This window comes from Harpia harpyja, chromosome 2 (assembly GCF_026419915.1).
Source record: "Harpia harpyja isolate bHarHar1 chromosome 2, bHarHar1 primary haplotype, whole genome shotgun sequence".
NCBI lineage: Eukaryota > Metazoa > Chordata > Aves > Accipitriformes > Accipitridae > Harpia > Harpia harpyja.
The window spans coordinates 796748-811503 of record NC_068941.1 but is presented as its reverse complement, the minus strand read 5'-3'; positions in this window follow the sequence as shown (position 1 = coordinate 811503).

Below are 14756 nucleotides of genomic sequence, written 5' to 3'. Positions count from 1 at the left end.
TTCTTTCAGTCTGGTTTTCCGAAGAAATTATGATTACAAATAAATTAAAAAAAAAATAATAAATATTGCCTGGCGCTCAAGTGAGAAGGCTTGTTTACCTGGAAGTCTGTCGGACAAAGCAACCAGCGGGATGTTGGCAGAGTGCTACCACAAGACAGGAAGACAGCAGAGACTATTTTTAAGTGTTTAACTATTTACTGTGTAACTATTTGCTTTTTAGCTGATTCTAATACTGACATTAATGGACTAGGGAGCAGTGATTGTTAGGTGCATCAGAGCAGCTTTTGGAAACGTGATCGTTAAAGTCTCCTTTGGCTGTTCATACCTCTCCTGTTATGGGCGAGATGGAGTCTGTCAAATTGTTGCATTGTCTCCTTTGGAGCTCTGCAGATTTGAGACATTTGAGGATATGGTTCTTACTGCTCATCTGAGTAGCCATGAGGTACCCAGATTCTTCTGTAGTTAGATGTAATAAAATGCAGAACATGCCCCATTGCCTATCCTCAATATAGCCACCTGATGTAGCAAACTTGTTTGTGTATGTGGAAAGTCATCTGAAGCAACGAAGTCATTAATGTTTTTCCACCGGGACACAAGAGTTTCCAGTTTGTTGAGAGCCCTCAAGTTTTTCTCCGTGAACTGGGTTGACCTTACTCCTTGCAAACTTGGGGGTCCTGAGTGTTGCCATTTGTTAAGGTGGGGGTGCAGGAGCAGACTGTGCCCTACAGTGAGTCCAGAGGAATTCCAGACAGCTGTGTGCTGTCAGAGCACGCTGTAAGGATTGGTGAAACACATGATCTAGAAATACAACTTAATCTGCATTTGTAGTTAGGTGTATGTTTGCAGCTGAAAACAAGCACTGTATTTTCATGGCACAGGATCATTGCTTTAGACAAGGAAACAGTCACACAGGGCATAATTGCAGAATGGAATATGTGTGTGTGTATGTGTGCATGCTTGTACAGTTTTGTTAGCATATCTGTAAAGTATTACTACTAATGGAAGTGAGTATTCTGCATCATGCAATATGCTAATGACTAAGGAAGTTTTACAGGCAACCTTAAATAAAATATGCCCCCCTGTACTTAGAGTTTTTTGCCCGTGAGGGTCTAAGGTGGCACCTGTTATCAACTAGTACCAGAGGAAAAGTATTTCTAGGGCTTGCAGTAATGATTGAGAAGAAGATTAATTCCAGCTAAAGGAAATGTCTGATGATGATGGAAAGATAACAATCACCTATAGAGGAATAATGGATCACGTAATTAACTCAGTTATCACATGACAAAAAGGTGATCCTTGGGCTATAGGAAAGCACAGACGGGTTTCTGAAGTCCGGACTGCTATTTTTGAATGTCCTGCAATGCTACCGAAGAGCAGTCCTCTCTCGAGGCTCCGCTATGTGGAGTTCAGTGTGCTGGGCTGACAGGAATGAGTCGGTGGCGTGCCCCTGTGAAGGAGGACGTCTCTGCATGGGAGTAAGGGGCTGTCTTGGCATCAGGACCGAAGTGTTAAGGCCACAGGAAACTGGGAGAAAGACTTAAGGGAGATTATGTGCTGGAAACTTCCTTACACTGTGGTACAACTAGAAGGGTGAAACTGTGCTTATGTTTGTTGTACACACAATGATTTATGGCAAGAGATGCCAGCTGATGCTGTAGGTACATAGCGTAGTGCTGCTGGTCCTTTTTCTGAAGCACAGGAGCTATTTTTTCATTGTTTAACTCATTGAGGTTAGTTTAATTGTGCAGTAGACATTTGAGAATGATTTGCATACCTGGACTTCACTTCATTTTGATGTGAAGTTAATGCTTAAGGTAGAGTTGTTTTAGGAAAAATTGGCAGCCCTGGTGGCTTGAAATTTTTCAAAGAGGTTTCTGTATTGTTTGTGTGCTGGTTAACTATGTGTTTTAATAATAACTTAGACTAGAACCAGCTTCATGCTCTCCATTTGGAATGCAGAGTCACATCTGGGCCCTGCCAATTTCTCCTGCTGCTGCCTGAAGGTGTGCCACTGTAGGAAGAGTTGGTTAGGGGTGTGAGGAGGGGAGACAGCTTTCTGCATATTGTTGTGTAGTCAAGGAGACAAGAGATGCAGGAGTGGGAAGTACCATAATATTTTTTCTCATTGCAGTAGTGGAGTTGAAAAAGTAGAAGCTGAGGCCTGTTACACATGACCTGCTGAGCTGGTTCATTTAAGACGCACCACACTCGAAGGGGCTGTAAGAGTTACCTTCTCCGTTTGCCTCCCACGACTTAGGAGGATGTTCAGGTGTCTAGACATGTTTCCTGATCAGTCTTAGCTCTCACCAACCCGACAGTAAGATATGCTTACCAACCCACTAGTGTCAAATGCTGCTTTAGAGAGAAAATATATATATATATAAAAAAAAATAAAGTGTGTGTGTGAAAAATTAAAAAATAGCATCCGGAGCTGCGAGGATAGTAATGGACTATAATGTATGCTAAACACAGAGGCCAAGCGCTGCGGGCAATTTCTCCACTGCTCATATAAATCACATGATAAAGGTTTTACTGGGAACTGAAGTGGATATTTAAATATTCCCCAGGTTAAGTTTATTCATTTTGTTTTGATTGAAACAATCAGAAAAGATTGTGTGGCTGTAATTTCAACAGGAGGTTAAAGTAGGTGACTGACCGAGTTGTGATCGTATTTACTTTAGACCTCAGTAGAGAGATTACTCATAGGGATCTTATTAGGCTGCATGATTAAAAAGGAAAAAGAAAAAAAAAAAAAAAAAAAGGCAGCAGCAACAAATTTTCAATATCTAACACATATAGTGGCTGCATAATGTTGCATCTAGATGGATGATAGTTTAATTTAATGTTTAGTCTTATGCATGGGCTTACTCAGACAAACAATTGCTTGCTCCCAGGGGATTATGGGCATTAATATCAAAATGATAACACAGGCATCAGAGCCATGCACAAACAGAGAGCTGGAGGATTCAAAGCAGCCTGGTCCTCATAGGAGCTGAGTTATTTGGTTGATCTCACTGTAACTTTTACTTCTTGAGAGAAAAGAGAGGATTCAATAGCTGTAGCATTCCCTGTGCCTGTAGGTGAAACCGAAGACTCGAGCTAGGCTCCTGCAGAAATCCCTGACGAGATTTGCACAGTACACCTTGTCCTTCAGTTAAGCTAACAAGCTGTGGGCTCTGACTGCCTTCACGTACCTAACTGGTATTTCAGTTAGCGCTCATCTTCTTTCCACCCTACCCCTCATGACCCTTCTTTCTCCATCCATCAACTTTGACTTCTTAAAAATTGAAAGAGCTGCCCAGGAAAGTGTTGCAGGGGAATAACGTGGTCCTGCCTAGCGATCGGTGCGCATGCAGGCAACACGCACTGACGTTAAATGATGGTGTCTCAGAATGTGCATGTAATGAGGCACCATCATCATAATTTAACTGTAGTTCTGCTTAGTGGCAATATAGAGAAATTATTAATTAACCCATTTTATAATAGAATATACAGAGGCGATGTAGTTGCCTAAAGGAGGAAGAGAGGGCTGTAATTTGCTGATATCAGATGAATTATGTTATGAAAATGAGCTTCAAAAACTGCAGGAATGGAGAGGAAAAGAATATGGCTGTAATGGTTTTGGGTTGTTTTTTGGTTGCGTTTTTTTCTGATTTGCTAATGATTATTGTGTGTCCATCCTTAAGGTCATTTGTGATGTGTCCCATGCTGAGAATTATGACCAGCAGCAAGAAATGAGGAATTAATTTGTTTTAAATGATACTACACATTATCAGGAGAGAGACTGCATTTTCAGCCACCAAAATGATTCCTAATGACAAGCTTAATCCTTCTATCAGATGCAGATGCGCAGAGTGCCATGCAGTTTTGAGAATCGGCTACTGTGTGCGGGAATAAAACACAAGTTGGAAAAAAAAAAAAAAATCCTGCAAACCCCAATTCCTGTCCAACCATCCTGTTTTAACTTTGATTATCAGACCATGTTAGGATATAGCTGTACACCACGTTCAGCCACAGATGAAGTGAATGCAGTTACAGTTTACTTCCAAGGAGTTGCCTGTATTTGTATTGATATATAATTTACTTGCTAGCTTAAGCTGGTTGAAGAGCCTGATGCCACACCTGTATAAGGCAGGGGCAGGATTCCTGCTTGGGCAATGTCAGAAGGACCAGCTGCAGCCCTGGCCTTAGTGCTGAGGAACCACTGCTGTCCTTAAGCACGTGCTTGGTTGCCTTGCTGAATCGGTGCCATCAGAGAAAAGAAAGCGAATGCTCTTTTTCTCATGGGTCAGTGGTAATTCACTGCTGCGTTGTATTAGTTCAAATTGCTGTGAGGGATTTCATAACTAAAACTTTGTTGTAACTGAAGAAGGGGGTGTTAACCCACTCCAGGAAGAGCAATGTGCATACAGTAATGCTACTACAAAGAGAGTGCTCTCTTCAGTCATAGTTCTAGTTTGGATATATTGGAGACTTCCTTTTTGTTTTGTTACTTTGCATCTTTTTCGTGGTAAAACCTAATGGCTTTACTCATCCATATGATGGAATGGAGAAGGGCTGTGGGTTTAGAAGCTTGGGGTGTTTTTGCTCGGTTGAGTATGGCTGTGTGCCATTTGGTTAATGAAGGCCAGAGTGTATTCTTCATCACGTGGACTCTTCCAAGTGTGACGAGATATTGCTCTCCAACACGTGCTCCATTCCTGCTACAAATTCTTGCTCCTCTTGCAGGAGTCACAAGATGTTATCCCATTGTTCGTGCTGCTCATACTCAGACCGAGTGAATGTAGTACTCCAGCATGTCTTAAAGTCTTCTCGTCTTAGAAAGCAAGTAGAAAAGCTGCAGACAGTTGAATTCAGATGAATTTGGGAACATAATGAAATTATTTTCTGATCCTTTATGTTGGATTTCACACATTATAAATTGAACACTGTTGCCACTCAAGAGGACCAAAATTCCCTGAGTAAAGCTCCCTATTGAGTTCCTTCAGTTGTGTGATAAGATGCGTGTAAGGGAAGAATGAAAAGCACCTACGCTACAGACTTCAAGTAGGTGGTATGAATATGCTCTGTGGAACACAGTGGCTGCAAAAGCTTCGAGTCCCTTTGTTTGAATTCATGTTAGATAGACCCAGAGGAGCTGCGGAGATGAGACCAAGATGATTTCTAGGGTGCTGCTTTGATCCTCTCCCAGTAAGGTAAATGAACTGTGGGAAACGGACAATTTTAAGAGCTTTACCCCTGTGCTTGTATTTCTAAAGGATTAATTGAATTAATGTCTTAGGAAGAAGCACAGTGCTAGAATGAGACCAAACCAGATGAATTTGTTGAAACATCTCACTGAGTCACTGGAGATATTTCGCAAAAGTGGAAGATGCAGCTTTGAAAGCAGTGTGGGGATATAAATTAAAGGACGTGTTTTCCAGATGGTTTATCAGGGGAAGGTGGGATGTCTGATCACTTCTTTCTCAAATACCTGGAGACAGAATTCTCTCGTGTTGGCTTTTCCTTTCCGGGTGCTTGCTTTGAGAATTCTGTCATAGAACACCGATGTTCTCTTACCACTTACCATGTTGGTCCAGTCACACGACGATGTGCTCCTAGCTACAGCTGGGAATGCAGTAAGGATCGAGGGGATTTCACAAAGGATTATTGTTTTGTCTTGCCTGAATGAAAGCTGCTTTGAAGACGGGTGATGTGGTGGTATGCCGGAATGAAGATAAAATATAAGGAGAGCCTAAACTGCCATGTATTTTAAAAATGAAGGCCACAACATTATCAAATAGTTTTGTATTTTTTTTGTAAGAAACGAGTACTGAGAATACAGGGTGGCTTACTGATGCTCAGTTGTTTGAACCAATAAGCAGATGTGATACTGCAGCATGAAGACACTCTAAATGATAGAGCACTCCTGCTGTGAACCCAATGAAGAGGGAAATACAGAGATCAAGCTGTGTGATTATGAAAGGTACGTATCTCTGATGGGAGTTCATTAGGGTGTAAAAAAGACTGTAGGTTATACAAATCACACGGTCGAGGAATGAAAGCCCCACCAGCGACCGTTCACAGCGCTCCTCAGATGTCCCTCTTGTCAGGAGGTGAGGCAGTGCAGCGCAGGAAGTTGGTGTCGGTCCATCGTATCGGCTGAGACCTGCCAAGCCACGCTGTCGGGACTGACTTGGTGTGGTAACGTAGATTGCGCCAGGCGATGCTAACACAAAGCCTAAAGTCTCGTATTCCTTCCAAAACCTGCACGCATCAGTGAGGGGCAATAGAAAGTTGTCCGAGCACTCTGCTTCACGCGTTTTCGCAGCCAAGAGCCGAGGAGTCTCATCAGGTCTCTTTAATGTGGATGATTTCAAGGGAGGGAACTCATCTGTTCTGGTGGTCCAGATTGACATGGACTAGACTGAAGATAAAGCTTTCAGTTCTTCCTAATGATTTGTTGAAGTAGCAGATGTAAGCAGGAAAGTTAGCTTTAAGAGAGGGGACAAAATAAACAGGATGAGACAGGAGGGCGGCTCGAAAGACAAGGAAGATTTTTGTATGTAAAATGTATGTTTTATTGGAAGTTTCTGATAACACTTAAATGGAAGAAGAGGGAATGTTTTTCCCCTCGTACAGTGGATGTCATTGCTAGTGAAGTAACCGATAGGGATTGATGTTTCTTTTGTCCTGTTGACTTAGTTTCAATGGTGGCCCCTTCCTGATGTTGAAGATGAAGAACATTTTATGTGTTTAAAGAAACCCAAACAACCAAAAAGCCAACACAAAATATCAACCAAGAAACAAAACCCACAAACGAACAAACAAAAAAACCCCACCAAAAGACTGAAACAAAACCAAACCAATACCCCAAAACTAACTTCCTTGCAATTCTCTGGTTGAATGAATGAACGTGTAAGGTAATACAGGCTTAGTTAAAAAAAATGCTTGCATTTCAGTATGTAATGGAAAAGGCCTATCTTACCGCAAGTTTCATGGCTGCTTGTTTTGGCACAGAGTGAAATGCTTTTCTCTCTACATCTTATTCCACAGAATAATTTCTTCCCCCGGTTTTTGCCCAACTTTGGCTTTGAGCAATAGAGGGACTCTACCGATTGAATTGTTTCAAATCCGTCATGCTGACTGCACAACAGTAGCATGCTGCTGATTGCGTAATAGCAATTACTCATGGATAATTATGTACAGGTTGATGGAATATACAGTGAGTCTATTAGGAAATGCAGTTTGTCTACTTTTGGAGGTAAAGAGATAAGAGGAAAAAGTTGTTTCTTAGGTTTAAGAAGTACTGAATAAAGGATGTGTGGCTATTGATAGAGTAGCTACAGCTGTGATCTGCAGTTACATGTATGCAGATGTTAAGCAGAATAGTCAACTGTTTGCAAGCTTTAGCGAAGTCCTCAGTGGCTGTTGTTTTAACGTAGTTTTCATTAAGATGTCCAAGTGTTCTTGTCATTACAGCTTGTTTGAACTGCTTCAAACCTGCAACAACTTTTGGGTGTAGCTCTTAAGTTTTTGTTTAAGTTGGAAATAATGATGTACTCTAGAGAATTTCCCTTAATTTTTGCTCCTCTATGACACAGGAGCAGGTAAATATTGCAGGAAATAGGCTAGTGGTGTTTTTTAGGCAGGCCATTCCTACAGTTTTGTACCGGGGCTGCCTCAAGGTAGTGTTGTTTGTCCTTGCCATGAAATGTTGAGTGACTGAAGAGTGGTGTTTTCAGAAGGACCTGCCTTAAGCCTCATCGGTTGTTGGCGTGATTGTTCCGAACTGCCCGGTGTCCTGTAGTTTGCTGTTCCTAGAGCAGTCAAAGCAAGATATGTATTGGAAAAAGGGGCTATTTATACAGGTGTCTAAACATGTGCTTACTGAATTTTCTGCTTTTGGTTTTGAATATCTTCACCTGAATCGCGTGCTGCTTTGTTTCCAGCAGCGTGCAGAGAAATGGCGATGGGCTACAATAGCTTATCAGGCTCATATTGTTTATTTATTGTAAACCACAGCTGTCTGTTGAGTGCCGGCTCGTGACTGACAAACAAATGAGTTTACCCTTCATCTATTTGAAAGTGATACTGAGAATCTCCGCATACCGTATTTTAATTTTTGTGTCCTTCTTTGTCATTTTCCCAATGAAAATTACCCCGGCACTGATCTCAATGTTAATGTATTCCTGCTTACATTTGACTTCTGAATATGTTATGGCTAATTATCATTACACAGGACGAGAGATCAGAGCCCTGACTGAGGTGCTTGGTATGGGAACAAAAGGAGGCCAACTCTGCATCTTGGCATGGGGCCCAAAAATTGTGACTGAGCATCTTGAAACTGGTGGAGTCTGGGGAGGCGAGGGGGGCTCGTTGGCTTTTTTTTTTTTCCTAGTTTCATTTTATTATTTTTTATGAACTGGGGGAGGGGCCAGGATGGGGCTAAAATTTCCCCTTGAACATGGTGTCAATATGTTGGCATGTCTCCTTTTATTAAGATGCTATCCAACTGATAACAAGTCCTGCTGTGTTTTACCAACATAAAAAATTAGACTGGAGACCAGGGAGCGGCAGGTGGCTTTTGGCACCAAGAAATAATCACACTTGATGTGGAAAGTAAAGTAAAAGGAGCCATCTGTTCACTGCAGGAGGACGTGAAAAATCACATTAACATATTGTCACTAACATCATGAAATACACAGTTAATAATAAATTTAGTTATCATGGCAAGCTGCATTGGATGCTTCCTTAGAAAAAGTATTGTGTGGAAGATGTGCTTGCTCACATCCTCTTATTGAGATATATCCTCTTCTGTGTGGAAGTCCAAACCCCACCATTTGTCACTGCCTGTGTGAGCAGATACGTGTCTCCTCTGCTGGGAGCACGAATGGCGCTTCAGAGTTCCTCTTCTGCCTTTGCCCTTTCATCTGCTGTGCTTGTTTCCATCCTTGTTTCCTGACTGCTGGGCACGCACACTAAATGGTTGAAAAGGGAGGAACTGGAAATGCAACATAAGGAAGGGAATGAAAAGTCTAGAAAAAGGGTGGAGTCAGCTTAGGTGTATTTGCAGTGACTGCTGAAGGTCCGCTCTAATGTCTACCTAAGTCCTTGGGAAGCTTTTCTTTTGCTTTAATTGGTGTTGGATTAGACTTGTGATACCAAAGGTGTTTTTGATGGCACCTCATTCCTTCTTTTTCTTGCAGCTGCGTTTATTATCAGTTTCATTAGAGACGCACGTAGCCTGCAATATCACCCCTTAGGTCGGGAAATCTTTTAATCTCTTTTCCTTCTTCCATGTACCAGGGTCTGCAAACTTGCTGTGCCCAGCGTGTCTGTGGGGGCTGTGTGCTAAACTGGGAACCAACTGTCCCATCGATGGTTTTCTGACAAATGACTTCAGGAAGGTAGTGCTGACTTAAATCAAGGCAGCTGAAAATGTGAAACAAAGCACGACAAGGATGTCCTCTTTTTACTCTTAAGAAACACTTTTGGTAAAAATGTACTTCGGTGTCGTTCTACTCTGTGTACGGTGTACCTCGAATTTCCGTCTGGGATGTGTTTGAGCTTCACATGGATCACATAGAAAGATTTACTTCTTTAGTCATCTCTGCAAAAACTCACAATCTCTGAGGATGAAGCTGGTTCCTCCTTTCCTGTTGTATTGGTTTTGTGTGGCAAGGTTTTGGTAGCGGGTGGGGTTACAGGGGTGGCTTCTGTAAGAAGCTGCTGGAAGCTTCCCCTGTGTTCGACAGAGCCCATACCAGCCGGCTCTAAGACAGACCCGCCGCCGGCCAAGGCCGAGCCAATCAGCGATAGTGGTAACGCCTCTGTGATAACATTTTTAAGAAGGAAAAAAAGTTGGGACGGCGGTATTCGGCAGCCGGAGAGAGGAGTGAGAACATGTAAGAGAAACAACCCTGCGGACACCAAGGTCAGTGAAGAAGGAGGGGGAGGAGATGCTCCAGGCGCCGGAGCAGAGATTCCCCTGCAGCCCGTGGTGAAGACCGTGGTGAGGCAGGCTGTCCCCCTGCAGTCCATGGAGGTCCACGGTGGAGCAGATATCCACCTGCAGCCCGTGGAGGACCCCACGCCGGAGCAGGTGGGTTCCCGAAGGAGGCTGTGACCCCGTGGGAACCCCGCGCTGGAGCAGGCTCCTGGCAGGACCTGCAGATCCGTGGAGAGAGGAGCCCACGCTGGAGCAGGTTTTCTGGCGGGACTTGTGACCCCGTGGGGGGCTCACGCTGGAGCAGTCTGTGCCTGAAGGACTGCACACCGTGGAAAGGACCCACGCTGGAGCAGTTCGTGAAGAGCTGCAGCCCGTGGGAAGGACCCACGATGGAGAAGTTCGTGGAGGACTGTCTCCCGTGGGTGGGACCCCACGCTGGAGCAGGGGAAGAGTGTGATGAGTCCTCCCCCTGAGGAGGATGAAGCGGCAGAAAATAACGTGTGATGAACTGACCGTAAACCCCATCCCCGTCCCCCTGTGCCGCTGGGGGGGGGGGTGGTAGAGAATCCGGCAGTGAAGTTGTGCCCGGGAAGAAGGGAGGGGTGGAGGGAAGGTGTTCTGAGATGTGGTTTTATTTCTCATTACCCTACTCCGGTTGATTTGTAATAAATCAAGTTAATTTTTCCCCAAACTGAGTCTGTTTTGCCCGTGACGGTAATTGGTGAGTGATCTCTCCTATCCTTATCTCGACCCACAAGCTCTTTGTTATATTTTCTCTCCCCTGTCCAGTTGAGAAGGAGGGGGAGTGATAGAACGGCTCTGGTGGGCACCTGGCATCCAGCCAGGGTTAACCCATCACACCTGTACATTGATCCTAACAAAAGAGGATTTTAATTATGCCCCCTCCAACCTGTGTCACTCTGTTTTCAGACTGGAATGAGAATTGAAATAGTACACAATTATCAAAAGAGCTAGCAATAATAGCTTAGCAGTGTATAGTTGAAGGAGAGAGACCAAATGAACTACCTTGGGTCATACATTGCAGGTATCTGTTGTTTAACTACTTAATGAGATTTGTACCTAGATGAATGTTACAGGAGCTGGTGGGAATTTTTTTTTTTTTTTTAATACCTTGGAAAAGCCTTTTTAACCCAATGGCAGCTTCTCAGAGAGGAGGCAGAGGTTCATGTCAGTAATTTATAAAGCTTTTTCCCCCTCAGAGCGACAGTCCTCTTCACATGGCTTTATTGTTACTAGTGAAAATACAGAGGCAGAAATCAATTAATTACACTGTCTGATATCTTGTCTGCATTGGAGATGAGTTGTCTGTCACTATTTACCCGCGTCGCTGACTAATTCTGCAGATGTCTCAACACGGGACCACGTTATAGGCAAGTCTCTCCATCAAAACCAGTGTTTCATACAAAAGTAAAGAAAATGGTTTTCAAAGATTAGATTGTGAAATGATGTGAATGGCCTAAGTACCTGAAACAGAAATGGGGCAATGGGTTATAGGCATCTTCAGAGTTCTCATTCTTGCTCGCTCTCTTGGGCCGGATGTTTTTGTGACTTAAAAAATGGCTTACTCCGTGCCATGGGAAAGTTGACTGTCACTTCCTGTCCACCTAATCAAGACTTCACCCAACAGTATACCCAGCAATTCATGAATTAGCATTTTGGTGGTGCAGCATTGTCTTCTCACTTGCTAAGTGTGCTTTATATTGTAGCGGAGATGGTTAGTAGCTCTTCAAAAAATGCCTGTGGTGTCTTTGGTAACAGTTGTGCATGTGTGGGTGCCATCCAGAGCACTTGAGCTTAAAGGAGGTAAGAACTACTTATTCAGGAATACCCAGAGCTGTTTAACAAAAAAATTACATTTTGGAAAGACTATAGATGTGCAGGTGTCAAGGCTCTAACTGCTAAGGACTAATATGATGTCCTCTTAGCTGCCTGTTGTTAAGCTTCTTCCAGCTGTTTCTGGATCACTTGGTTTTCTGGCCTTTTGAGGTGGGGCATTAGGTTAGCTGGATACCACTTGATGCAGCCTGTTTTCCTTGCTGTGCTCCCTGGTAGCGTTGTCAGAAGGCTTGCTGCTTAGCTTTCTGCACGGGTCGTCATAGTATTCGAGGGATTTGTAAGCACTAATAGATCTAGGTCCTCACAACCTCCCATGAAGCAGGACATAGCGATATGCTCATGTAAACAGATGAAGATTGAAGCCTGGAAAGAGCAAGCAACACCCACACGCAGGCAGTCTGGGGCAGAAACAAGTATTGAATATAATTAATGTCAATCAACCTGGCCTTATGGAAAATAGATCTTGTCAAATGAACTTGATATCTTTTTTGATGAGATTGAGTCTGGCTGATAGACTTCTCTTGGTACTGAATGATATTTTGATTAAGAAACTGAAATGATGCAAAATTATCACACAACACGTTATTAAATGGATTAAAAATTTGGTAACTGTGAAGTCTTAAAATGCAACTGTAACCAGGTTATCAGTGTTGAGCAGGTGTGATTCTAATGATATCCTGCAGGAATAGCTTTTTAGTCATCCACTGCTATACCTCATTATTCTCTATTAGTGACATAGAAGAAAATACACTGCAACTCTTAGCGATGACAGGAAGATGTCTGGAATGTTCAGTAGCAGAAGGGGCCGCTTGCTGATGCAGAGCCACATGGCTTTTTGTGACGGGAGGAAACCGTTTCCTCCGTGTGGAGAAACACCAAGCCATGAGTTTGAGAGCAAAGAGCGCGGGCCCCGCCTGTAGTATGGGAGAGAGTCTTTTCTGGAAAGCAGTGACTTGGAAAAAGCATCGGGGGGTCACAGTGACTAAACAGCTACAGGTGAGTGAGGCTCTAGCTGAAGATGCTATTAGAGTTCTTGAAAGGCACTAAGGAATCAACAGCTACAGGATTTAAGTATTTCTGTGCCCCAAAAGACTTGTGACTGCTTTTTTTTAAAGGGTGTGCATGGTTCTGGGGCTAGCTATTCTAGTAGTCGTGTGAAACTTAAGGTAACTTGAAGAAAACTGTGAAAAGGACCTAAAAATTGAATGAGATCTCTCCTGGGAAAGTCGCACACTCACTCTACTGAAATCACGAAGGGAGAAAGCTGAGGAGAGGTTGGAATAGCAGCCAGGGGCTTGGGGACTTGGGTAATAAAAAGCGCTTCAGTAAAGTGACGTAAACCTGCAATAAGATGACTGTGTAGTAAGAGACCGTGTCTGGAAGCTGAAGTCGAAACCATTTTACGCTTGCAGGTGCAAGCTTTCACAGTAAAAGGTAGGCTCCATTTTTTATGGCTTGAGATGTTGGTAGAAAAAGCAACCAAGGGACATTTTCGGTAAGGAAACAATACCTGGAAACTAGACTTTGAATATCCTTGTTTTAATCAATAATCCATGCTGTGGCCCTACTTGTAAGGCCATTCTTCCTTTCTAAAGCTTCTGAGCAGGAAACCTTTCCTTGTTGCAAAGGTGAGTTTCTTGGAGTAGATCGAAATCATTGAAATAGCAGAAGGCTTGGCTGCCGATGGTTCATTTTGCAAGCAAAATGTCACTTGTGGGGAAAAAGCTGTGTATATTGACAGACCTTTTGTGTTCCGACAGGCATTTGTAGTTTACTAGCTACTTCGTTTTGTACATGACGGACCTCTGTGTGACGGTGGAAATCCGAGGCAGATGGGCTCCACAGTCAGCCTGAGGGGACAGGAGGAAGGCGACTTCAGAACTCTCAAGTAACCTGAATTTTCTGCCTTTCATCACAGCGGTTAAGGGACCCACAGAGACTGACAATACTGCAGGAGCTCCAGAAGGATCTTAATGTGGGGCCGGGATTGAAGTGAATGGGCCATGCTCAGTTTTACAGGGAGAGTCTCCTGTCAGGCACTAGTGGCATTTTAACATGGGCAAAGGGAATACAAGAAGGTTGGCTGCATGACCATGAGCAGATGTGCCACATGATGGATTCCAGTCTTCTCTTCCTCGGCTTGCTTGTAGTCTTTCCCTGCTCGTCTTTATCTTTTTTTTTCTTTCTTTTTTTTTTTTTTTTTTTTTTTACAGACATCCTTCTGCCTGCGAGAGAGCGTAGAGGTCCCGTCTATTTACCAGCAAGCAGGGAGTCAGCTCCTTCCAGCTGATGGCATCTTACAAAAAAAGTGACTCATGACTCTTTTAATGAATATAAGCTGCAATTTCTGTTAGCTGCTGGGTGTAGGGATCAGGTTATTTGTTGTTTGGAAGTGCTCAGTGGTGTTTGCAAAACTTTATGGCTTGGCAAGTTTTTGTACATATAACGGCTACGTACTGTTTGCATAGTGCCACTGCTGGAGATTCCCAGCCAGCTTTCTGGAGATATACTTCTTTGCAGGGTGCTGCACCAAAGGAGAATGTACGTCTCCTCCCGACAGCTTAGTCAGGCCACAGTCAGATGGGTGGGTGAGCCTGATGAAACAATGCAGCGGTAGGGTGCGCCATGGCGATGCAAGGCACTTCTTCATCTGAAAAGTATTAAGTGTTGGGTGCTTCTTTTTTCTTTCCTATCAATCCAGTGTTCACTTGCTTTAAGGAGTTGCCTACACTTGCAGGTCTGCCTCTGGAGAAACGGGCAGAAAAAGGCTTTCATTTCACCTGCTGATGCTTGCTTGTAGCTATTTTGGATAACTTCACCACAGAAATTTAAGTGTAGACTTGACAGCCAGTGGTTTGTGTATCTAGATGCAACAAAACTCTTCCCCAGCACATCCTGATTTGGAAGATGTCAAGTAAGACAGGCTCGTGCCAGCGCTTTGGTGGGAATGTTGCAGAATGGGGACTCG